General features: G+C 35.6%; 2 long non-coding RNA genes across 3 annotated transcripts in view; both read right to left on the bottom strand.

Annotated features, from left to right (window-relative positions):
* Positions 1-24,689, bottom strand: part of LOC118744776 — an 84,805-nt gene that overhangs the window by 38,895 nt on the left and 21,221 nt on the right. The gene's annotated exons all lie outside the window — the stretch shown is intronic.
* Positions 4,233-5,647, bottom strand: LOC118744777. The gene is made up of 2 exons (XR_004993588.1): positions 4,560-5,647; positions 4,233-4,420 (listed from the first exon to the last, which is right to left on the bottom strand). It is a non-coding gene; the product is annotated as an uncharacterized LOC118744777 (long non-coding RNA).

The following is a 24,689-nucleotide window of genomic DNA, read 5'->3' as shown; positions in this document are numbered from 1 at the left end:
GGCCATTGCTACTGTTGGAGCGCCGCGAGCTAAAGGGCATACTTATGCTTTTCACGGGGGATGTATTGGCAGACTATCTCACTGGTATGATGCTACTAGTATTTCTACTGGTAGATGCAGATGCATAGACTGACAATTGACATCTCGTAGGACATCGCAATGCTAAAAATACCAGTCGCTATAATTGAAAAAGGATAGAATGTGAATTAGTTGGGCTAAAACGCAAGCTGGTAGAATTCTAGTTCACAACTAGTAGCTTTCCCTGCAGGGTACATACGCTGATGCTATTGCCACTATTTTATGTTTTAATTTTTTTAGCCTTTTGCTGATTTTTTTTTTTTTGCATACACATTAAACTTATGCACAAGTTCCGTTCCGTTCGATGTGTAAATTTTAATAACAAATACAATAAATATGTGCTAACTTTAACATTTATTTAGTCGCCAATACTTTGTAATACTTTGTTGTTATTTCATTTGCGGAATCATGCCTACGCATAACTATCAGTCTGGGAGCGGGAAAGTTTCATTGAAAATTTAGTGGAATTTAAGTGAAATTGATTGGTTGGATACATAAATGCACATAAATGTGCGTACTTTAATCTACATATACTTATGTATATAAATGACACATGGCTTCGTACTTTTGTAACCTTGAAAAATTTCGATAACCTCTACGCAACATACTTGTAGTTAACTAAATTTAGTTTTTTTTTTTGCTGAATGAAGCGGTCGCCTTTTTACATTTTTCGCTGATAACTACATTCGGCACTATATATTTTTTAAATAGTTCTACTGGATTAATCTAAATACTTCCTTAGCAAATGATTAATGATTAATGATTTTTGGTGAGCTTTAATTTCCTGACATTATGGAGGTACTTAAGGGCGATACGAACTGGGGTCTGCTGGGTAAGTATCCAATGAACTTTGGAATAAAAAAATCCCTCCTAGAGGCAGAACAATCGATATATCATACTTTAAGATCCGACTGTAAATGCTCAGAACTAATGAACGTATTTCACCCGGATTCTCGCAGTGTATTTCGATTTAGATTTTGTTTTTTTTAATAGACCTATTGCATGCACGGTTGCCAACTTTTGCATTCTTCAAACCGGGACGCACAATAAGCATGTTCTTTTGCTCGTCCGCAGGTGCCCAATTAGTGTTTATTTGGTTGGTTCTCGGGCTGTTAAGAGCCACTTTGAGCGAGTAATATTTGCTTCTCACTTGCCCGAATGAGCTTTTATCTGTTCCCTGTCATGAAGAGAAATGTTTACAAAAGTACGCGAAAGCAAAACCAACCAAACCTGGCAAGTTTTTAGTACAGCTTATCGAAATTTTGTTGAGATAAAAAAGCATAAACCGGAATACATGAAAAGAATTTGTTAAGCAACACTAAGTATACGATCATTTGCTTTCCTCCGAACCATTTGAAGTTCTAATAATTTATTTTGAATTTAAAACTCATTAAAATAAATTTCATTTTATCATAAGATGACATTGGTCTGCTGTTTCTTGCTGGCCAAATTTTTCCCCGCAGAAACTACCAGCTTCTCACCAAAATTAAATGTCAGTTAGGTCTCTCAAATTCCCCTACTTTGCTCGATTTTTATGTACGCGAACAGCAAGATCTGATAGTTTTTGATAGTTACCAAATTATAAATACGCGAATGCCCCTAAATTCTACCCCATTCAAACAGGCTTCACATTATTAAGAATTCGTGGCAGAAACTGAAAATGGAGTTCCGAAAATAAAACATTTTAAAATTAAAATTATTTATAGCAAGCATTAAGGGGGGAAAGGAAAAAATTCAGAAAGTAATTAAAGCAAAATTCATACCCAACAGACTATTAATCCTGTCTTATAATAATCTAAAAACAAATATTAAATTTGTGGGTCTTTTTCTGTTCAAGATGTTAGAAAAAAATTATAATTTTTTTATTATTAATTACAAATGAAAATGACATTTTCTTCACTCTATTGAATGGCAGCAGCACTGAAGTAGTGGAGATGACGAACCCGAACCTCCTCAAGTCGATGCCGATGGAGTCGATGTTCCACCGCCTGCCTATGACGAGGTACGAATAGCAATTGCGCAGTTCAAAGCAACAAAGCTGCTGGAGCTGACAGCCTGCCAGCTGAGCTATTCCAGTACGGTGGCGAGGAGTTGATAAGGGGCATACATCAACTCTTATGCAGAAGATGGTCAGATGAACGCATGCCCGACGACTGGAACTTAAATGTGCTCTGTCCACAAGAAAAGCGACCACCCCATATGCGCCAGCTACCGCGGGATCAGTCTTCTAAGCATAGCCTAGCGTCAACGAACTGATTGGACCTTATCAGTGTGGATTTAGACCTGGCGAATCCACCATAGATCAGGTACACCCGCGTGAAAAGGGTCGGCACTTATCATCTATTTGTCGGCTTTAAAGCCACTTTTGACAACACTAAAAGGAGTTTCCGATACGCCGTGATGTCTGAAATTGGTATTCCACGAAACTGATACAGCTTTGTAAAATGCCGGTGAGCAACACCACCAGCTCCATCACAGTTGGGAAGGACCTCTACGAGCCGTTTGATACCAAACGAGGTTTCACACAAGGTGATTCACTTTCGAGTGATATCTTTAATCTGAAAACCGAATCGCTCAGGCACAATACTTTACAATAGCGTACAACTCCTGTCGTATGCCGAAGACATCGACATCATCGCTAAAAACTAGGGCTACGTCTGTTCTGCCTTCTCGGAATTAGATAGAAATACATTGGTCTGTTGGTGAACGAGTACAAAACGAAGTATCTCCTGTCATCAGACAAAAAGTCAGAGCATACGCGTTTCGGCACCCACGTCACTTCTGACAATTACAAGTTCGAAAAAGTAGACGCCTTGGTTTATTTATTTAGGAAGCAACATTAACACCAATAATAATGTCCGTTTTGAAATCCAACGCAGAATCACTCTTGCCAACAAGTAATAGTTTGGACTGAGTAGGCAATTGAGAAGTAAAGTCCTCTCTCGTCCACTCTATAAGTCACTCACCATAGCCGGGATGGCGTATGGCGCGGAGGCATGGACAATGAAAACATATGATGGGCATCTCATAGAGCTTTCGAGAGAAAAATTTTGCGAAAGATTTACGGGTCTTTGCGCGTTGGCGATAGCGAATAACGCAGATAAATTCACGATGAGTTGTATGAGCTTTACAACGATATAAGCTCCGCTAGCTTCATCATGTCGCACGAATGAACAAAAGCGTTGAAAGTATTCAACGCGGGTCGCGATGCTGGTAACAGAGGAAGGCATCTTTTGCGTTGGAAAGCCCTGGTGGTGAAGGACTTGGCTTCACTTGGCATTTCCAATTGGTGCACGTTGGAAGAGAAGGGAAACGGCTGGCCCGCTTTGTTGGGACCCGACCAAAATCGCTTAGGCGGTAACAGCGCCAATAAAGAAGAAGAGAAGAAAGTGACAGAAAATTGAATTTATTTTTATACTTTGAAAACACAACAAAACCAAAATACGGGCATTCTTGGAAACGCGTAAATGCCTCGTAGCCGCGTAAACCTCGTAAATAAACCGATTTTCCATACAAAATTAAGTAAGTTTACGAGGCTTACATGGTTACGAGGCATTTACGCGTTTAGATGAATTACCGTAATAATTCTAGATCCCATTTATTTGCGTAATTTTCATTATGAGCCATTATAAATACAGTGAAAGCTCGATATAACGAATATGAAGGGGTTGGAGAAATGCTTCATTATATCTATAGTTTCGTCATATTTATAGAATTTCAAAACCTATACACGAAAAATACAAAGTTTCTGAAAAAATCGTTTAAAGTACACTTTCGTTTTTTATAACAGGACTATTACCATCAAAATATTCAGAATTCTCAAAAAAAAAACTTTATGGATATCTGTGGGGCAATTTTGTATGCAAAATTTTTCAACAACGTGGGGTTTTCCCAGGCTTCAGCAACAATTTTGTTCGTGCGCTTTTCGTTTTATCAAGGTTCGTTATATCGAGTTTTCACTGTATTATACTTTGAAACTGATTTCCTTGAGGCGCAAAAATGCCTGTTTTAGCTTTTTAGTTACATTCACTTTAATATTGGTATTTTAATAAATATTTTTCAATAATGAATTGCAGTTTTTCATATTCAATTTCAGTTTCTTAGTAAAGTTAGATGATTAGTTATACATAAATAAACAATGCTGGTACACTCACTTTTTATCCCAACACTCGTTTTTTAAATATTACCAAATTTTATGCAAATTATGTTACACAAAATATTTGCTTATCTCGGCTGCTGTGTTTTTTCTTTTGTTGCATACTTTAAAGTTAACCAAAACTCTTTGATAAACAAGTAAGAAACTTTGTAATTAGGTCACTGGCCTTGTGTAGCTTTCGGTTTTCTATTGAGAAAATCGGCATTAAGAAACAACAAACATTTATTTCACCATTTTAATGATATATTGATGATAATTAATATTCGTTTCGAAATATTTCACAAAAAATATGCAGATATACTGAAATATGTAGACCAATCAATACTTTCTTTATTTAAAACAAAAAAGCACGTCAGTTTTCGAGTTGACGTTTCGCGCGAATCAGCCGTCTTAATTCTCATTTGCTTGGTCTACGCCTTACTTTTCTGATTCTTTAACTCGAATATCGAAGAAGACACACAGTTCTTTTCGTTTTGGAATGCTGAAAATTTCTCCGTTAATTTCACTTTCTCGCACAAAGTGGTCAACGTCAACAATGCAAACGCTCACACGCACGCGCACAGAAATTCAGGCGTTACGCGAACAGCCAACGCACAAAAAATGTTGTTGTTGGGCATCGTCGGTGGCAAAAATGTTGATAGCAAATAAAAAGGCAATGTGAAAAAAGTCGCTGCCAACTTCGATGATATCAATGAGTGATAATGAAAAGTATTACTTTACTGCTGCCGATGGTCACTTTCTGTATTTTTTTTATGAATTGAATAATGCAAACGCGGCCAACGACGTACATACGCGGTACGAGCGGTGCTGACGAGTGAAGCGTTCGATTAGTCTGCTCGCTGCTGAATGTCAAGCGTCAGCGACTGCGCAGGTGTGGAAACCTCAAGCTCCAGACTTTGCAACAAATCGAGTGCGACAGAAAACAAAAATTTTGAAATAAACAAAAAGTAAAATAAAATCAAAACGTTTTCGCGTTGAATAATCTCTTTAGCAAGTTTTTTTTTTGCGCACCGTGTTCCGTACGAACACTATCTTCTGGCTGCCTACACCGATTCCACCGTTCACTCGCGTCGCGTAGCCAACTCCGTCGTTAAAATAATGTGTCCAGACATGAAGCCGTTCGAAATTGAACTAAAGCGCTGGCGAAGAAGTGAAAGATTTTTATGTCAAGGTACGAAAAACAGTGTGCGCGCAGAAGATGGTGAACAATTACCGTTCCACTGACTCCTCAAACGAACCGCCACACCGCGCCGCGCCGGACAGACGGTGGATCCACAAAGAGATGCGAACAGAGAAACGTAGACGTGAGAGTCGAAAACAGCAGCGGCGGACAAGCAAGCGAACAGGCGAATGAGTGAGCGCTAAAGCGGTAGACCAATTGACCGCCCAATAAAGCGACCAAACGACCGACGGACTGACGGAGCGAGCGAACGACAAGCAGGCCAATAGCCCAAAAACGCACAAGCGCACATGATCGTCTCGTCGCTGTACCCCAATGCCCCGCCTTCTCCCCCCGCACCCCATTCGTTTGATTCAGCGCCTCCTTTTTCGTGCGAAGAAAGAAACTAGACGAAAAAGAGTGGAGTCGAGCGCTTATGCTCAAGCGCCAGCACCTGTTCAAACGACTTGCAGCTTGGGAAATAAAATAAATATGTAGGTATGTAGTTAAGTATTTATGTAAGTACTTGCAGAAAGCGATGAATAGTTTGAAATGAAAGAAATGGCAGAAACTTGTATTCCATTGGCAATGCTGTGCTCAGGTTGGAGTCGAGCGCTGGTGGTGAAGTTGGAGAAGATGGAGACAGAAACTACGATGAAAAGCGCGAGCGCATCTAGCAACAATTTCGATCTGTGCGAAAGCATAAGAGCTGACTGTGAAAAGAAAGCACTAAAGCATAAAAGTGGATATGTAAAGAAGAGATGAAAATGATGGCTGAGCAGCTGCCGTGCAAATGTGAATTGAGAGAGTCATTCATAAGTCAAGCCAAAGTATGTAGTATGTAGTATGTAAATGAGTACAAAAAGTAAGAAAGCGTTAATTAAAGTGTGGATTGCGTGTAATTTTATACTAATGCGTGAGTAAATATGTGCATATGTGCATATGTTAGATATATCTATGTATGTGTAGTGACTTAGAGATTTATTATTTGATTTAGCCACAAATTAGTATTTTTTTTAACTTCTGAAAAGTAAGGGTCAAAAATACCCATTAAGGTAAGAGTTTATGGGTTAAGATACTCTTTGAAAAATTTTCTCACGAAATTCGTAGGACTATGGAATATCGGACTCTTGACATGTAATTGGCAACTCAGATTTAATGTGAGACGAATAAGCCAGTGGCAGGAGTAATGGGATTATACTATATTTTAACTTTGCGGCAAAGTCGTGAAAATCTTTTACACAGTACGCCAATGTAAAGTTTATCAAATCAATTGCGAACAGAAAATGTTAATAACTTTGTCGAGATTAAGGCCGCTTTCAATAGAAGGAAAATACTATGTCTATATGACATCATTTCTAAGCTCGATTTACCCGTTATACTCACACTTAACCCTTGACTGATCGCTCGATTAGGTGAGTTCTAACTGGCCAGAAAGCAGATCCCTCGTGAATCCATATATACATACATAGAACTATCAATTTCTGATGGAACTCCAAACTCTTCGCACTTTGCAAAGAGTTTAGGAAACTCTTTGCAACACTCCGGAGGCAGCCAGCCATCGGAGGGCTTTAGCTAGAGGAACTGTTGAATGCCAAATGCGAAACAATTTCAAGGCAACAGCTACAATAGAATGAAGAAGAAGAGCTGTAGATTTTCTCACCACCCGCTACAAAGGAGCTGTGTTTCTGGAGTCAAAAGACAACGACGACTGCTACAGACTCACCGTAAGAGACTAGGAGACGACAGAAGACCTCTGTTAGCCTGATCTCATATACGATAGGCAATAGATGCAATAGATGACGTCTGAAAAAGCGTTTAGAGGAAAGGAGTGTACTTCCTTTGGCTACATTGAGTTTATGCTGTTCATTCGTTGCCTCGATACGGCACTACACTCAAACAGCAGGTGCAATGGTGTCGCTTTAGATGACTCGTAAGAACGACACAGATCATTCGACAAGATTCCCAAACCCAATGAATTTCTTAGCGAGTCAAATGCTCATTATATGTTTATGTAAGTATGTCTGCATGAAAGTACTAAGGCCTTCAACAAATCATAGCAAATATTACATAGAATGTCGACAAAAAAAGAACAAACATTTGTGCATATGTAGTGTGAAAATTCGATATTAGCTAACATACTGGCAATGACACCAAAACGTGACGCATGAGTGATGCGAGCTTGCCTATGAAAGTATGTACCTACATATGTCCATACATATATTCGAATACATAGTGCAAGGCAACATTGCACATATTACATTGAATGCCTGAAGCAGTAAGCAGTTACATGCCAGCAATATGTTGCTCGGTGAATGCATTGCTCATGGCATGTCCATTATCAAGACCATACCTACTGTCTATCTACATTAGTTTTGTGTTTCGCGGCCAATTTCTCCATGTTTCTTTCTTTCATACACAGAAAAGCGCTTATATACATATGCACATAGCTACTATGATTTGATGTGTATATGTATGTTTTAGGAATGTTAATCCCGCGATCCCGACCTTTTTAAGGTTTCAAACATTAAAAAAACAAATAATAATAATCCCGGGATTTTCAGGATTTGTAATTGGTACTGATGGCAATAATAAAATCTCCTTTTCTTGCCCAGTATTGGCTATATTTCTATTTTATTTAATAATTAATATTTTTTTATAAATGTCTAGCTCATACATACATACATACATATAACATTTGGTGCAGAAGGACTGGTAAGTATTGAAAATATCCTTTTAACATTTTATTGAAATTTCGCAATATTTGTTTTTGAAAAAAATAAATGTTAAGGACTTACATAAACTCAATAACATCCTCGAATTTCTTCGTTCTAACTTTATCAGCTTAAAAAATTACCTATTCGTCCTTGTGAATCCAAAAAAATTTTAATTCTATAGAAATTTTTTCTTGGTTTTGGTACCCATATTTTTATTCTACATTGCATTGAATTGTTGAAATGATTTTTGGAATTAATCATATCTTTGAAATTACAAAGGCCTTTAAAATAAATCCCGTCGTCAGAGAGAAAAAATAAAAACGCCACTTTAACTTTAAAAAGTAGGTTTCAAACCCATTTATTTATTATTTATTTTATGGTAGGAGAGCTTCTCAAACAATATAGAAGCAATTTTTTCGGTTTGAGTTGTTGAAAAGTAATGAATATCTAAATTCCGGTACTAAACCCGGGACCCCGGGATTATGATAACGACATACCGATAATTTCGGGATTGGAAAAAGCTGAAAAATTAACATCCCTAGTATGTTTGCAAACAGAAGTCGGTTAGTGAAAGATGAGTCATACATTAGTACTTTTATATGTATGTACAGATCTACTATTTCATGTTTATAAAAAAATGTGCACTTTGAAATATAAATGCTTATTTGTCTAGCCTTTTACTTGCCCATCCATTGCAATATAAATAAATAAATAATTTAATTCAATTACTTTTATGCCGGCATACAAGTGGGAACAGACCTGCAACTACATGTGTACATACCCGCATACAACATTGCTCTCAAGTATAAATGCATATATACATATATACACACATAGATATGTGTATATGGAATGATTTACATACATATGTATGAATTGTGTACCTGCATGCAACGATTCAAGCACTCTAGCTGTCTATAAATTCAGATTTGTTACATTTATTCCATTATATTCTTCGTGCGAAGAAAAGCTTGCTACATACATAAAAACAGACAAACATTGAATCATTGCTAGGCATTTTATGATTATGCGATTATGCATTCGATTGCAACGAAAGACTTTTCCAGACTTGGAACTGGTAGGAAGTATATGGAAGCAAGAAGTTCATTGGCATTGCGCTATTGTAAGAATTGGTTGAAAAGGTTATAGAATTTAAATAAATTTATGAAAGAAAAGGTCTCACCGTATTTAGTGTAGATATTGCGGTGGCGCGGCTGCAAAAAAAAACGAGAAATTAAATTATCAAGTATAATACTTCTACACATTCATAGGTATAGGCATTGGCACAGCTCGAATTGTCACGATCACGAAACCGCGGAGTAGCTAGCTAAAAAGCTCTGCGTTTGGAAAAAAAAACAGTACCCATTGCGGTTTATAAAGCATCATCAAGTCAAATATCGCATTGAAATAGTCGCGGCACAAGGACATGCCACAATATACTCTTTTAAAAGCTTTATATACACATTTAGGGGATTCACAAGACGTGTTAACCGTCGTAAAATCTTAAGGTTAACATCTTTTTTAATTAAAATGGTTTTAGGGGATTTCTAACTAAACCGAAATTCTTTTAAACTGATAAAGAATATATAATTAGCCAACCCCCCAACCATTTTAACCGCTATTTTACATAAACAAGTGTTAAGCTTAAGATTTTACGACGGTTAACACGTCTTGTGAATCCCCTAATTATAAAGTCGCGCTGAGTAAATGCTCTCCTTGGGCGTATCTGTATAAATGTTGCGATCAAGCTAAATCTACGCGAGAAAGGCATTTTAAAGCTTTGAGTAAATTTCATGGGTGTATTACAAGCATCATGGAAATGAGAGTAGAGATAGGCAAATACGAATGATCAGCCAAAAATACTCTCCCTCTAACGTCGAAACAGCACGTTTCCTGAGCCTACCATTAGCCAGTTTCAGAGACGCTTTTAAAGCATTCTACAGATTTTGTATGGTTGGGCCTAGAGTAAAATTGCTCTATTTAAAAAAACTCTTCACGCACCTTAATCAAGCGCCGAACTCTGGTAAATACATACATACATATGTATATGAAATACAAAAAAAGCTTAAAAATTTCTGCATCTTGGTACATTTTGGTTATTATTGGCATAAAAGCTTAAACAGCTTTCAATGTTTTACTCAGGTCGTCACTTTTAACGATTGTAACACGTTTATTGGCCCTGCGTTATCCACGAGCAGAGCTTTTTTTATTCACAGGCTGAAAGCTCTCTCTGCCTAACACTACTCTGTTGTTAGACTAAGAACCGATTAACTAAAATTAAATATCTTAAAGTGTTCGCAAGTCAGGTACATAGGTTCTGCCCGTACTTTGGTCAGAGAAAGAGCTAGTATTTGTCTAAAAAAGATAGAGCTACATTTTCAGAACATGGTTAGGGCTTTGGGATATAAAAGAGATACTACGAACACCCAAAAATTTGAACACCGGTCGCCGCTTTTCACGAGCCAGTTTTGTTACCAAAGAGAGCTTTCATGACCGCGGTTCTGAAAGTTTTCTGTAAATTTTATACGAGCACGCACATGGTAAAAGTTCCTTCTCTCTTGTCATCGCTAATATGAAATGTAAAGAAAACTTAACTCTCATCTAGGCTCCACACCCTGCGTTTCTAATACAGTCCAAAAATATCCCACTGGGGGAGCTTTTTACCGATTAAAAGCATTGTTTGAACGTCACTGCTCTAATTCATGATTCACGTCATATTCTCTAATAAATATATCAGCGGCCTTTGTATATGTAGATAGTAAAAGGGTAGAAAATGAAGTAATTAAATTTTGGCGTGGAAGATTTATTGCACTGTATTCTTTATGCACATATATCTTACTTTCTTCATGTATATAACAATTTCAGAATGAATTTCGAGTGTGCCAATAAAAATTGTAAATCTGGAATTTTAGTTGCTCAAATCATAGCCATCTTTTGCTGAATGTAATTTTTTTTTTTTTTTTTGCTGGCACACTACTTTTATTCAGTTCGCTCGTTTTGGCAAGAACATGTTTACCGTTTAATTTTTAAATTTTAAGGTATTTTAAACTATTAAACTTAAAAAAAAAATCGTAAAATTACACAATAGCTGCAATAGATATTCTACATGCTGCCATTTTTTTTTTAATTTGGTGGCACGCTTTTGAGACTTCACAGATATGTTGCATTTGATGTCAACGCCTCTAATATGAACATGCTATTTGAAAACTTCCCAAAGTTAGTACAAGAAAACAATTATAATTTTTTCGAGTGAAAATAAAAAAAAAATTTGTAATTTTGCTACTTTTTCGTCTAATTAAACGTTTTGAGGCTGAAATTGTTCAAATACTTAATAAAAGAAAGGGATACTAAAAGAACAATTCGTGAGATTTGCTCATATTTGCAAATCAAAGGGGTCGTATGAATGTGTAAAACCTTAAAAGTTTTCCAGCCCTCATGACATCTTTTTATTTACATGGAAGTACTGGCTCTTATAGCATTAAAATTAATACTTTTCGCCAAAATAATTATTAACTTAGGGCACTGATTTCAGAAGGAAAAGTAAAATCAGACAAAAAGCTAGTGATAGAGACTATTTTTTTTACTTCATCAAAAGTTGAGGATCTTTATGGATAGCTCAAATAAAAACAAGAAAGAATTTTTCCATAAGTGGTTTTGTAACTAACCATCCGGAAGTGATAGCACTTTGAGTATCGGCTAGAGCTTGATCTTATCAACTATTTACGTTAAAAACGAAAGCGACTTCAATTTCCAGTACTTAATGAGATTCCGATAGTTATTTACTAAGAATAGAGGTTTTTTCGTGTTGTTTTTCCCAGAATTTCGTTTTACATTTTGTTAAGTTGTTTTTTTGTTATTAATTTTCGTTTTGTATATAAAGCCCTTCGACTTTAAAGATTGTACTTAACCTTAGTTAAAAAAAAAATACGACGTATGCAGTTTTTTTGCCAAACCCAATTTTTTCTTTTAATTCCTTTTTTCTCCCTATTTTTTTTTTGTCTTCACCGCAGCCTTGCTACTGTCATAAAATCGTCGCAAAAAAATTCATGGCTACCATCAATGAGCAATGAGGAGCGCAAGCGAACGCTGATTCAGAGGAAAGTGTGCAGCATCTTTGCGAATGAAGGGAAAGAAAGAAACGAGTAGCCTGTGCAAATGACAATAATACAAAGCTTAGTGAAATAATAAAAAGTGAGCAGAAAAAAAAACGATAATGAAGAAAAATGATGCAATGTTTACGATTTCAGCTTTTATTGCAATGTATGTATGTACGTATTAAATTTATTTTTTTTTTTTTAGTTTCATTCTCATTTTTAGTTTCTATATTGAATTTTTATCGTTTACGTAGTATTTTCTTTACTAGCAGCATTTCATTAAAGTGCATCTCTGTTGACTCGCCTTCGTGGTACACTGCAACTGCAACGAGTTCAATGGCAAATAATTTTGTAATGAAAATACTCGTAATAATAAAAAGAAGGCATGTTGCTGACAATTCTACGAATATTGATGTAGTTAGAGTACATTTTCTCGCATTTACATAATACATACATTATTTAGTACTATGTACGTAGTTTTAAATCGACTATGTACTGCAACAATACGAGCTGTGCAACTTAATACATACTTATTTCTCCTCACTACAGCTACTGTCACATTTGCGTCACTTGTCACCTCACTCGAGTGTTTTGTCAATTTTCGTATTAATAAAAATGCCAATGAAGCGCTATGTAATAATGTCAACTGTACTTTGTTTGGTGTGAAAAGTCCTTTAAATGTCTGTTAGCATATCTACATACATACGTATATACGTAAATGTGTGGATACTTTTGTGACTTTGTAAAAAATACATTTATATATGCATATATAGGAATTTATATTTATACAATTGAATTCCTTGCAGATAAAAAAAAATTATAAATACAACGAAAGATTAATGCACGCGTGCCAAGATTTCATAAGCTTTATTTACGTTTTATATGTATGCTTACAGCCCAAAAGCTCTTATTTTCTAATATCGTTCTATTTAGAGTATGCGTTTTAAGCGGTGGTGGACAGTTTGTATACCAAAAAAAGCTTTGCCCGCGGGCAAGCTGATGCTCACCACTGGTTCAAAGCGAAAATGGGCACCAGAGATTTTTTATAAGCTTTCTATTGATTTCTTTTGCTTGAGTAAAATCTCTCTCTGCTTATTACTACTTTTTTATGAACGATCATAGAGAAAAGCTATAATCCATAGTTAGCCACTTCATAGGTACGCGTGCCAAAGCTTTCAAAAGCTCACTGTACAATTTATATAGGACAGGCACAAAATGAAAGCTCTTGCTGGCCCACACTGATATAATAACTAGCTAAAAGCGGGGATGAGCATCGGCTTTTCTGCGTAAAGAGCTTTTTTAATACATATTATATAAAATTTGCTTATACTTATGTATAAAGACAAAAGTCTTTCGTAAGATAATTGTCAATTTTGGCAACTATCTTGAAAGCTCTTTTCGGCTAGCAAGGAGGTCTTAGCATTATTTTGTTTGTCTTTTAGCAATACATTTTCTAAAAATTTAGTTATATAAAAATATACATATCATTTGTATTACAACAATACAAACTTAATTTAAAAAGGAAAAAATTACAAAAAAAAATAATGACACACGTTTCTAAAATTTAAATGAAATTAAAAAATATTTTTGTTTTCAAAGCAATAAAATCTAAAAATTAAAAGAAAATTTAATCAACAGAGAAAAAAATGAATAAAAAGGAAAAAATAAAGTTTCCAGAAATTAAATGAAATAAAAAAAGATTTGTTGACAAAAATAAACGAAAAAGTAGAGTAAAAAAATGGTTTCTGCAAGTTAAACTTAAAAAATAGTGAAAAATCTATATAACGAAAAACTACAAAATATGCTTTTAAAAATTAAAAAAATATATTTTTCCTTCTAAAATAATAAAATATTAAAACTGATAAGCACCAAAATATTAAAAGATATTTAAAAAAATATATTTTTTTTTTTGTAAACAATAAAAATCAAAGCCTTAGTAAATTAAAAGAGAAAAAAATCTTTTTGAAACAGTAAAATCTTAGAATTAAAAAATAAAAATATAAAAAATTTAAATAAAAAAATAAATTGCCTTAAAGAAAAGCATACACAAAACATGTTTCTAAAAATTAAACGAAATAAAAAATATATTTTTTTCTTCTTAAAACCATAAAAGTTTAATTCAATCTCAAACAATAAAATTTAAAAATGAAATAAAAACTAAATTAAAGAAAGCAAAAAAAATCCGCTACCTGAGGTTTCGAACCTCGGATCTCTTGAGCGACACGCCAGTATTTTGCTCGCTCGGCCATCGCGATAAATACGCCGTTCAATATCCGTTTGTGCTACGCTTAGGCCCTATTCAGGCCTTAAATACTATAGGCGTAAATACTTTATTCTCCAGTTGATTGTATTTACATCCAACATATATTACTAATATTTACAGAGTTCTTAATTTCACTATATGCATATGTAAATTTAGTTGCTCGTAGAAATGCGTAATTGAACGCCAATATTACTATTATTTACAAATGATTGACGTTAATCATTTTTTGTTGTTTTTTTTATGCTAATGACACCAGTATGTACTGTTATTAATCATTGCCCAGAGCTAAGACTTTTTTCTGTTTTAATTTTTTGCTTCGTTTTGCTCACTCATGTATTTTTAACACTTTTAAATATTTTTAATGCATTTTTCTTAATTTTTTTTTTTGCCATAGTCAACATTTGCACTGAAAACAATAGTAAATTGCATCTTTGCACAATGACGGTACTGCAAAATACTCGAAACATTTTTACATTTATTAATAAAGCCGAAAGACATGCATGTAAGTTGTTGACAAATATTGTGCTGTGAGCTGAGAGTTGTTTCTGTGGTCGTAGATGTATAAAATATAATGTATTACTAGCTTTAAAGCGGATATGCGGAATAAATACATATACATATATTGCAAAAAATGGGAAACAATATTTTGTGGGTATTTTGACGCCTTTCAAGGAAATATTTTGCAATAAGGAAAAACATTTAAATGAAAAATTAATAATAAAGCTGTCGTTAACAACCTTGAAAGGTTAAGTCTTACGGATGTATGTTTGTTTGTATATGCATTCATGCATTTTAAAGGTAAATCTGTAAGTAGCGGAGAATGAGAACGAATAGCGATTTTTGTATGTATTGTATGGATGTCCGCTCACCTTCTTGTCTTTTTATATCGCGGTGTTTGGCTTCCCATTACCTTTAATTAGAGCTTTTGTTGTTTACGTGGCAAGTTCCAAACCCAAAACTCCGGCCTGAATACGGTAGGACGAAGATTTCGGATCTGCTTAATGGATCAACTACAGAAGTATTCAGAGTAGTAAACTAGTCGATCTATCAGTACGTCACCATTAGTCCTGGTGACAAAAGACAATTTGCAGCAAAAAGGCAGTTTCGCAGTTTATGCAGATCGAAGCAGACACCACGGTTTCTTAAACTATTAGGCGCCTATCAACATACCGGTGTATGAGACACCTTTACCTGTGCAAGCAGCATTGCCTTCTTCCCGGTACCGCATTCAGCTCAGCAGAGTTTGTGCCCACCACGCAGATACTTTCAGAGAACATCTACAAAAGGAAATTTGAGCTGAAAAAACCAAGCGGGAGCGACGTAATTCTCTTTGCTCTTAACGAGCTAAAGTAGCCCAGGCCAACTTGCACCACTAGTTAGCTATTTCGGCAGTCATTACCAGCAGGTTTACTACGAAAGACCTGGCTATCTTACTCATCCAGGAGTCGTGGATCTGCAATAGCCAGGTAAGGACTCTCAACCATAGCAGCAACAATGTAATTTAGAGCCTCTCAATTAAAAGGCTTATGTAGTGCTTATAAACGATATTGATTAACTTCGGATTACAAAATAACGCAGTGTTGGGTAGCAGAAGATGCTGAAAGTTGGCAGTATATCCAGGGATATCGACTCTGCTGTGACCTTCTCTCCGGCGCGCGGTATAATAACAGCGTTCCGCATTTCACTGTGGTCGGCCTCGTCGCAACTCCTTTACCTTATCACATGAATATGCTTCAATATTTGCCAAATTACCCAAGTAGTTTTTCTTATTAAAAAAAAATATATTGTATGTACATTAGAGGGGTCCTTAAATGTAGGAAGCAAATTTTCACATCAGATTTCCTAAGTCTCAACCCCTAAGTCGATGCTACTATAGTCGAAGATTGGAGTCGGGACGAAAATTTATATCCTCGGCTTTAGTAGTATCGATTTTTGGTAGATATTAAATGAGGGTATTAGAAGAACAATTTTTTGAGTCTCTATAGAGGAATCTGTATTTTGCAACCTTTGCGACATGCCTTAACCGTTTCTAATCGGGACCAAAATTGACATGTAATATCTGTGACCGTGGTATTACCGATTGAGGGGATGAGACTGAAAAAAATCGTTCATTTGATTTTTTTAAGGAACACCCCAAAGTGCGTATAGTCACATGAACTTGCATAGTTAAAATTTCACGTTTTTAATTACTTTTCATTTAAAATACAGTTTATTCTTTTAATTAAAAAAATCCATTACATTTTCTTCAAAATTGAGTATGCAGTTTTGAAGTCCATTCAATTTAATATAAAAAGTGCATCTTTGAACTATCTGCAAATTAACGTTGATTTATGAACATTTTTTTTACGCTCTTATGCAATTTTTCCATATAACGCAGTCGACCGGGCACAATTTAATATATCAAAATTGTGCTCACTTTTTGACAAATCACAAACAAAGTGGTCAATATTTATATTTTGGGTTACGTTGAGATCCGGTCATTGTTTGCGAGTAGTTGGTAGGTTCCAAGTTCGATTTCTGGTCCGAGAAAAATCAAAAAATTATAAACACATTTTTATTTTTTTATTTTTTTCTAATAGCGGTTGGCCCTCTATAAGCTGCAAGTGTACTTTTTGCCATAAAAAAAAAATTCTCATAAAAAACATTTGGCATTCGGTGACGGCGTGTAATTGTAGATCGCATATCAAAAATTAGAGGAGAATCTAGGCGAAACATTTAACAAAAATGTGGTGCTTCCTCGATTTCCAGCCTTGGTTCTCAAAATATCTTTTACTTGTGTTAAAATGTGTTTTTTTCCATTTCCAAAATTGCTTCTCAAAAGATCTTCTACATAAAATTAATTGCGTTTTTTTTAACTTGCGAAAAAGCTATTATCCAACTTTTTTCTTAAATGATGTGTAGTAGCTTGAGAATTACAAATTTTACGAGGTTTGGAGATTCTGATGGGAATTATCAACTTGAGAAACAGACACTAATCAACGTTTTCAGATCTTATATTTTTACTTTTTTGCTTCAAGAAATTATTTATACAAGAATAAATTTTCGCAGTGTATCGATCATGTAGCGCCTAAAAATATGCCTCATTTGTGATTATCCAACATCTCATAGCTGCAGCCAAAAACATAACTTGTTTCCACGATTTCAGGCGTGCACTTAGGCTCCGCTGTAAGCATGAAACAACAGCAAGATCAACCACGTACAAACATGTGCATAGAAAAGCGTTCTACAATTGACGCGAACGACTTAGCCAAACTTGGCTAGGTGGTAAAGAGAAAATTAGACTGGTGACAACTCCAGATGTGAAAAATGCTTTTAACTTTAGTGTGATTGTTGGCTTTGCAGATGACGGCTAAATCATGATCACAGGCAAAACACTAGCCGAGGTAAATAGTAGTGGCGATAGCGGAAATATCAATTAAGACAACACAAAATGGCTACGTACAAATGACTACCTTACACAAGCTACTCATAAGATGGAAGCCGCACTCATTAGCAGTTGCAATTTGCAAGCAATAGAATCGAGAATGTCTTCGTAGAAGGACAAATGGGACCACAATAAATATTTTTTCGGGTAGTCAGGTAGCATTAAAGGCCTTAGATTCATTTAAAATGGCATCAAGGCTTGTGGATAGTTGTAAAACTCCTTTGAACCAACTAGGAGCCCACTACTGTGGTAGGTCCCTGAACATAAAGGGTTTGAAGGCAAAACAAAAAACGTGAAGCCGAAAAGCGTTCGCCTCAGGCATAGAAAGCTTCTGACAAAAATTCAGCAAATAATTTCCGTACTATGTTTTTTCCACCACCTAAGCCACACTTCAACAGTAAATGATTAAATCAATAATTACGACCTTAATTCATAAACATTAGCTGAGTTTAAGCTACAATAACTGTTGCTTTTGTTTTCTTACTAACAACAGCGTTTATTGACCTCTCCTAAACAATGAAGAAAATCCAAAAGGATGAATACTTGTGATAAAAAAAAGACGATAAGGCAGAGTGTAGTCCCAAAGCGGCAAGCAAACACACCCAAAAGTGTAGAAGCAATGGAAAGATAGAGGTGGCGGCAAAATTATGCAAAGCTAACAAATATGCAAATAAATGTATGTACATTAGGGTGGTCCTTAAAAATATCGACATCTACATACACAATAAAGAGTACATGACAATTTTAAAATGTAAACAAAGCGTTCACTACTACAACGTTTATTTGTTTTTAAGATTTTCCCATGAATAATGGGTCACATCACAATATCCATATATTAAGATCGTTGCATGCTCATCTACCTGCAATTTCGATAGGTTGAGTAATTGATACGAATACAAGGGCAAATCGAAATTTAGAGGTAATTTATTTGTAAAATTATCCTTGAGCTTAAAGCTCAATGTATGTAATAGAAAAGTAGAGTTGATCTTCGTTTGTACATTGCATTTGATTAGTAATTAAGCTGTTTTTAGTACTATTAATAAAATATTATTTAAAGTAAATTTTTCTTTTCTTTTCTTGCTTTTTAGGTAACCATATTAAAAATTACACTTTATTGCACAATATGTATTTAACGTGATTAGATACATTTATTTGAATCAGAAAATATAATCAAATAATTTTGTCTACCTAGCTTCTTTTGAACGAATCACTGTGCAAGGGTTTGAAAAATTTTATTTTTTTTAATCGCAAAAACTATACAAAATGTTTGATTTTACTAGCTATAACTCAGCGAGTTTATGAATTTATATGAATGTTTCAAATTTGCAAGATCTCAAATCTAAATTTTGTCGAATATTTGCAATTAAAAAAATTTTAATGTTTTTAAAAGTTTTTTATAAATAATGAAAACAAACTAAGTAGGCATGTCATTTCCCCTTTCTACGGCAAGCGGAGACAATAGGTGTTAAAAATCTGTACACTCCATAGCAAAAAAAAGGGAGTGAAGAATCGAACACGAATGACCTATCGCCTTAAAAATCAAAAAAAAGAGCACCCAGAATGCCGCTATTGCTAGTTTTGCCGACTGGGATAGAATATTTATGTTTGTATGTATGTATATAAATAACTAGGTATGGATACATATTTTGTTCCTCATCCCACATGTACTACGGCCGCTTCTGACTGCTATATTGTAAGTACAACAGTACTCAAGTTCTACTGCCCTGTCACGCTCAAAATGATACGCTGACACATGACAATTAAGGAGAAAAGGAGGAGGGCGTAGAACGGAGTATAGTAAATTAATTAAAATGTTGTAATGTGATATGCAAAAGAAGAACTTATGGCACATAGACACACACCCACACACACATACATACATACATATACAAACATACTTGCGAGCTCATCTGTTTTGCCAACAATGGTTAAAATGAGGCAACTAACAAAAGATAATGAAGCGCCGATAATCAGCAGACATGCCATGAAAGGTAGTAAATTTAATGATAGAGTGAAAGTGCTCAATAATGATTAATTTAAACGTTGGGGTAACCGAGCGAAATATGATAAGCAGTCGAACGTATCGTATGTAGGTAGGTAGTATATTAATGCCCATGGAATGGTATAATTAAATTGATTAAATAAAATTAATAAACACAAAATGAAAATTATGCTTTGATCTGTTAAAGCTGAAAGCCGTGTGGAATATTAAGAGTTAAAAAATTTAAGGAAAAATTGCAAATTTAGGAGTCGTTGAGCTCAGGCAAGTGTCTTTCGTGAATGGAATTTATGATATATTGCTCAAGTGATAAAATAAACCTGCGAACTCTAGTTAATCACTGCTTTCACTAAAGGTCATAGAGCAAGAAGACGGACTGCGCGTTAAATTTGTTAACCTGTGCCTTTCAAGATTCACCTTCCCACAGAATTTCAAAGTACTTTTCCTCACGCGAACCAACAAGGACAACGAAAGAAGTAGCCATGGAAGAACAGCCATTTTTGGTATACGGACGGCTTCAAGACCGACCACGGCGACGGAGCAGTAGTCTACGGGATACAACACAGAAGACCCCCTTTCATCAGCATGGGGTAACACTGTTTTTCAAGCCGAAGTGCATGCCACTGAACTATGTCTGAGGCAGTATAGTATGTAAAGAGTGGGGCAACCAACAAACACATCTATATACACTAGGACATCAGATGGACGCTCCTTGCTTTTAAAATTATTTTTAGTTAAGAAATGTTATTGAATTAAGAATTGTTACAGGTTTTCTTACTGGCCACTTCAGCGTATTGAAACATGGGAGATGTTAATGCTGATCAGTCCCAGTAGAGGTTCTTTTACAATAGATCCTGTACCGGTCGCGGTAACTAGGTGACCTGCTCCCTACACTAAACCTAATATAAAAAATTAAAATTTTTTTTTTAACGTTTTTCATTTTTAGGGAAAAAATAAAGTGCAAAATGTACCTGATATTTTTCAAAGGTAGAGTAACTATGTTATGATTTCAATGCAAAGCCGCCAGTCCCTGAAAAAATCCTAAATTCGGCCAAATATCCCCTTTTAAGTCCTGAAAAAAATCCCAAAAGGTCCCGTAGAAAAGTTACAAAAATACTGAAAACTAATAAGAAGATTCACGAAATCCCGAAAAAACCCAAAAATGTTCCATAAAATGAAGCACAAAAAAAATCCGAAAAAATCCTGTACAGTGCAGGAAAAGTTTCGGAAAAGCCCGAAAAATCCAACCCCTAGGAAATAAAAGTAAAAGAGTAGAAATTATTTTCAACTAAAAAAGAATTAAAACGACTGCACACACACCGCTAGCTAACCCAAACTCACTAAGAGAATACAAAACCGACGTGTGGGACTTGACTTCACCTGTCAACCCTCTACGTCGGGAGTAGCCGGGATAGATCCACTAAAGACAGCAATAACCACTCAGGCGGAATCGAAAACTCGACGATCTTTCAAGGGAACCGGCACGTGCAGGCTTCGCTCGAAAGTGAAGAAGAAAGTCCATGTTTCTATAAATTTCTAACAAGACCGAAGAACTACATGCAGGCGTCTTTATAGGCTTAATAAAAGGAGCAGGCAGAATAGGCCAAGGGCAACCTTACCGGTAGAAGAAACTGGCAGCCGGGGAACGAAAGCCCAAAGAACCCGCCACCAAAACTAGCACCTTTTATATACCTGGTATCTAAAAGGCAACGGTCGACGTAAAACACCATCAAGAAACCAAAGAGGACCTGATTTTCAAATAATCTCGCTTCGCGTAACCCTCGAAAAGGTCCTATTGCTTTCAGCGAAGTCACAACGGAACCTCTAGTTTTGGTGCACTTCTAAAGTGCGTCTTTCTAAGACACCGAAACAAAATATAAAAATATCCTGGCATCGCACTTGTATATAGGAATGCTGACCTACCCCAGAGATGAATAAAACAGGCCGAAAATGAGATCGGCGATGCTTTAAAAGGATGCACTGGCCCCGTGTCGATCTTATGGCTGTAAAGAGCGATGATGAGTTGTCCACAACAGACCAAACGGCGGGTTCCTAGAACTGTTCTGGTTCCAGAAATGGAGTGTTGAAAATAAGCAAAGTAGTAGACGGATACATCATGTTTGAGATAAGGAAGGAATTTTTTCCGCATCTATTTGAACGTGGTTGGGTAATTAGCCATAATTTTTAATCCAACACATTCAAAACCCAGAAAGGAGGGAAAGATAGGAAGCTGGAAAATATTAGGGGTAATCCCTTTCCGCCATCTGGCAGCCCTAGCCGGGAAAAATTTGTATACACATCGAGTGGGTCTGTGCCCTCTCTCCCGGCGGATGCTTCGTACTTTACATCGAATCTCTTGCACGACCAGCTTTTTATTTCAAAGTCCAGTGAAGACGACGACACACTCGTTGAATTATTACTCTCGATGAGTTGCCGGGAGCACTGAAGTGTGAGGGCTTTGATACATATATATAGGCGAAAAACCGGACGAACTTGAATTTATCCATAAGCCTTGGGTACTTAATAACAAAGTTTGCGGACTCAGTTCTCAGGGTTTGTCCACTGTGACAGCCTCATGGGCAGGCAATATGAGAGAGCATCCATTTTAAGCGTGTTAGAGGACCAAGCCGAATCTCTTTGGATATAAGGAAACGTGGCCGTCTATAGAACTTCTTAAATTTATCTTAAGTAGTAAACTGTCAGTAAATAATAGGGTATTATTTAGTTTTTAAGATCTGAACTGCAAGCGCTCTAATTTTGCTTTGCTAACGAATTTACCGCATAACAAATAATAATTAGTTAACACAGGTTCAATACTCTATTATAAGCTACTCATTTCGATTTGCTTAATTCATACGAATCATTTATGATCCACCTATTAGGTACTAGTGTCAGCAAATATTAGATACTAAGCCGCCGACAAGTGTTAAATAAATAATAAAATGCTATAGCAATAAATAGGATGTTCATATATGTACACGAGTAAGTTGATATGCACTTTATCACATGTAAATATAAACATATGTATTTACATTAGACCGCACCACCTTACAAGCAAACAAAAATAATAATTTGCGATACACCCTGACTTTAAAGAATTTTTGCAAGAAAATTCAAATAAAAATAATTTGGCGAATATCAATCAACTTTTGCTAATTAAAAAAAAATGTTTTTTCAGACTCTTAAATTCGGCAATAAAATTTTGTTTAAAACAGATCTGCTGGAATAATCAAAAACTTTCTTAGCAAAAGTTTAATGATTTTTGGAGAGTGATAAGAACTCAGATCTGGTGGGTATGTGCTAGGGCGAATGACTCGGTTTTTGGATATCTGTAGGCGTTTTTTTTGCAATCTTGATTTTTCAAATATCGATTAAACCGAATTTTTTTATCAAACAAACCGGTTGTTTTCATTTCATACAAATCTTGACCTCTCATTAAAAAATTTTAGTTTTTCAAAGTTTCCAAGGCTATTGCCAGTTTAAGGGACACCCGTAATTAGTTTTAAAATTGTATACTAGGTTATTTGGGGAGGCACATATTTGACTCCAATAAATGAAAGTTGGGCGCTAAAATGTTTATCCGGTTTTTTCTTAATTTCAAAATCGGGAACCACTTTTGCAATTGCAATTTTTCGAGTAATTCGAAACCCGGTTTTGGAATAATGGAATAACCTAGTAAGCACTAGAACGGGTTACTTGAGGTCAATGAATATCAGAACAAAAACATGTTCTCCCCGAAATAAGAACAGCGATATACATATCATTTTTTTAAATCCGACTGTAAATGTCGAAGATGTGACGAAAAATGTAGAAAGGTAATATAAAAATGCTCGGCAAAAAAATAAAAAATCTAAATTTTCAAAATTACCTTGAAAAACTTTAGATTTAGGGGTGTACGCCGAGCTTTTTTTTCTGGCACGGTCTAATGTACATTCATACCAATTGAAATTAGTTTGCCTAACTATTTGCACAAAATCAACGCTGGTGAAAATGCGTGTGTGTTAGTTCTGTCATTATTATTATTATATTTTTTTTTCTTTTCTATTCGGCCGTATTTCCATACAGGCACACATAGCCAGTTCGTCCTCATTCAATGGCATTTTTCCTCTGCTATTTCCACTTAGTTTATTATATTCATTCATTTAGTGTGCACTCATTCATTAGGTTAATTATCCATTGCGGCAATGAGCGCACAGAGACCTACATCATTTAGCGATTTAAATAGGGGCGCTAGCATGTATAGCATACTTAGGAAAGCGTAGGTAAAAAACTTTCGTATATACATATGTGTAGTAGATACAATATGTTCACATATTGGCCGATAAACTTCAGCCCCTACTTTTATTCGTTTTTATGAGAAATATTATTACCTATTTTTATAGATTTTTTGAAGGTCGTTTAGAGGTCGCGACCTCTCGATTTAGGTCAGAGAATGCGATTTTGCAGATTCATGAGTTTTTAAATTACTATGTTTTATTCGATTACAAAGATCGAATATAATCTGAGAAGAGGATATATAGGCCTTTAAACTGGTATGTAAGAATCTCTTGTCGGACTTGGTTTGTTGGAATTTTTTTATCGGGAAATGTAGGTTAGGTTAAGTTATCTTGGCTTCCTTCATCCAGCACTGGAAAAAGGATACACCTAGGCCACCATGGGCCCATTGTCATACTATATAAATTAGGTAATAGACGAATTGATCAGCCATCATGACCCTTCGTTTATTGGTATAAGTTCAGCTTGAAAAACGCTGCAGAGGTCTGTCATTCGGACACTGAGGCCTTCCGATCTAACTTGGA

This window comes from Rhagoletis pomonella, unplaced genomic scaffold, assembly GCF_013731165.1.
Source record: "Rhagoletis pomonella isolate Grant_MI unplaced genomic scaffold, Rhpom_1.0 Rhpom_scaffold_00008, whole genome shotgun sequence".
Classification (NCBI taxonomy): domain Eukaryota; kingdom Metazoa; phylum Arthropoda; class Insecta; order Diptera; family Tephritidae; genus Rhagoletis; species Rhagoletis pomonella.
The sequence above is the reverse complement of the archived record's forward strand: the minus strand, read 5'-3'. Positions and strand labels throughout refer to the sequence as shown.